The sequence below is a fragment of the Quercus robur genome, chromosome 7 (assembly GCF_932294415.1).
Source record: "Quercus robur chromosome 7, dhQueRobu3.1, whole genome shotgun sequence".
Classification (NCBI taxonomy): domain Eukaryota; kingdom Viridiplantae; phylum Streptophyta; class Magnoliopsida; order Fagales; family Fagaceae; genus Quercus; species Quercus robur.
This window is the reverse complement of record NC_065540.1, coordinates 666053-669017: the sequence shown is the minus strand read 5'-3', so window position 1 is coordinate 669017 and position 2965 is coordinate 666053. Positions and strand designations below refer to the sequence as shown.

Here is a 2965-nt window from a genome sequence, read left to right as displayed (position 1 = left end):
AACCTAATTGCATAATTGATTTTATGAGTTTATATGCATGTTATTATCTTAATTACTTTTAAGTGCATGAAACTTTGATTTTATGATTTTATAAAACATATATACTCTTTTTAATGTTATGGAAATGAATTTATAAAGGTAAGAGTTTATATGTAAAGTCATATTGTTGTTTGGGCCTTTCTAGAAATATAACTTATGAGTGGGTGAAAAGTATAAATGTAAAAATTGAAAAAAGTGGGTGTGATCTTTTCTTTCTCTTTACATCACACGTGCCCCACCCCAAAAGTCTTCTCCCTTATCTTTTCTTTTGCTGAACCATAAAGTTCAGCTCTTCTTTCTCTTTGCTCTCGTTTCTTTCTTCTTCCCTTCTTACACGGCAAAACCTCTCTGTCACTCTCTCACCGAAAATCATAAATATCCCTCTCTAAGAAGAAACTGAAAGAATAATACTAAAGTTTTAGCTTCAAAATTTGTGGGTAAGCAAATTAAACCTCATATGATTTTGGGTATTTTGGATAGTATAATTGTTTTGTTTATTTCTACTTCTTTATCCTCTATCCTGATTTTATAAGCTAAATTTGTGATTCTGTTTTAATGAAAGATTGTTGATATTATGGTCATTTGAATGCTTATTAACATATTTTAATATGTATAGTATGGGTATAAAAATACCCAAATGAAAGGAAGGCATATTGCTATTAGTTGATGATTTTGTAAGAATATATACTGAAATTGTCACTGTGACAGATTTGATGTCTACAACAAGAAAATTCTGTATTAAATCATATTTTGTGAATTAGGATGTTAGGAGTAATTTTTATGAATTCTAAGACACATATGGTTGTTATGGAAGTGGTCTCACAACATTTGGATGAACATAAAAAATAAGGATTTAATTTTTAAATTGCAAGAAATTCTGTCAGGACAGATTTGAGTATGCTGTCTTGTGTGATTTTTAGTAAATCATGATTTTATGCTTTGACTCCGAAATTTTAATGGTATATACTAGACATATAGGGGAGTGGTTCTATAAAATTTCATGACATTTGGATGTGTTTGGATAGCCCATTTGTATTTTACAAATGGGGCATACGCTGCTAAAATGAGCAGTGAATAACATATGCTACACTTGATTTTGTGGATTTAATTCTCAAGTTAGGATGAATGTTTTGAGTTATAATTTAATATGCTCATCCTTTGATATGTTTGGATTATATATAAATTTTATGTCTTGGTTTCTCCATGGTTTGGGTGCATAATGTGTTTGATGATTGTATCAATTGATTTAGGGAACTTTATGTGATGAGAATTAAGATTTTATTGAGTTTGAGAGTTAGGTTATGATTGAGGTATAATTTAATATACTTAGGAAGGGTTTGTCAGTAATAAGTTTTGGTCTTTCATTTAGGTAGCGAGAACGAGAACATGAACATTTGAGCTCCTCTTGTACAATCTCTCGCGTCTTCTGTTTTCACGTAAAGATTTTGTGACATGTGCTTTTGATAAGTATAAAAATTGTTTAGAAAAGTCTTATGCATTAAAGCTTTTAATTAGAGATATTACATATATGCATGATTTAAGTAAAATATGTGTTCGTGAGTTGTTCAATCTTATATACATAATAATTTTAGCATATTGATACTATTTTTTATATCACGAATATTTAAGAATGAAGTAGATATGCTACTATTGTGAAATATTTATGTAAAAGCAAAGTTATCAGAAAAATATAATTTTCAGTTATTCTATTGTTATGATTTGAACTCAGCTAGTAAGTGTTATAGTACTGGTATTTTCATAGAGATTCTGATTGGCCATTAAAAGTGGGACTAGCTTTGTTGTACCCGTCCTTGTTGGTAACAGCCAACTTGTGGAGGATGTCAACCTACCCCTATGATTGAAAGTATGGATTATGATATGATTTCGGAATTACCTAGCATTGTAGGGAATACTGGATGCCTAACACTCTGTGCTGGAAGCCTTCCAAAGTTGTGACAGACTTACAATTAGATTAACTAATATGTATTATAAATTAGCTATTAAACTATTTGAAAATTATAAGAAAAGTACAATGATAAGAAAGGTATGTTGAATGTGTTATAAGTCTGATGAGAAGTTTATGATAAAGTATTTTATGGTCTTTTTAAAGATAAGGTTACTGAATTATGTTTATGTTCCTTATTATGCCATTTTATTATTATATGAAAGGAAAATGAAATATTTTTTTATATGAAAGTTCATAAGTTATTTTAAGTACAACGTGAATAATATGAAAGTTATTTTATCAAAGCTGGCATATCTATAAAGTATTTAATTTACATACATTCTTATTAAAGGCCCATGGAGCTTAAAACCTTACTGGGTTTCGCAACTCACTATTATATTTCAATGCATAGGTGCATCTCTCATTTTCTCTTAGCGTGCACAGTTTCTTGGAAGCAGCGAGAGTATTAGAGGTGGCAATGATTCTATGATTCTCGTTTGTTAGAATGTAGAGTTTTTTTGTTGTATAGCAATTTAGCTCTTTTGTTGTATAGGAGGAATCAAGATGTACTTGATCTTTGAGCACATATGTAATTTAGTATTTTAGTTTGTTTGGAATCCCAGTTTATGTCATTAAGGTTAGGTTTGTAATTAAAGTTTTGCTAAAACGTTTAGCTATGTAATATTTACACAGATACCTTAAGTTTCAGCCAGGTGGTAATTTTTCCAAGTTCAAAGGAAATAAAATTTCAAGGTTTTCATCATTTTTGTATATTGTGGCTTTTATGCAAGAAAATAAGCAGAAACTCAAGAAACAGTTCTTGATAAGTACCTTCAGTTTAGGTTGGTTCGTGTTAGTATTAAGGTAAACTTGATATTAACATGTCAGTCATGCTCTAAACTCTGAAGTACAGGTTTGGGTCGTGACACTAACTGTACTAATACAATAGTAATACTAGCATACAGTGCAATACATGTTAAG

General features: G+C 29.8%; 1 long non-coding RNA gene across 1 annotated transcript; it reads left to right on the top strand.

The window, feature by feature from the left end:
- Positions 1 to 296: 296 nt before the first annotated feature.
- Positions 297 to 2747, top strand: LOC126691597 (uncharacterized). The gene is made up of 2 exons (XR_007644807.1): positions 297 to 476; positions 2397 to 2747. It is a non-coding gene; the product is annotated as an uncharacterized LOC126691597 (long non-coding RNA).
- Positions 2748 to 2965: the final 218 nt, after the last annotated feature.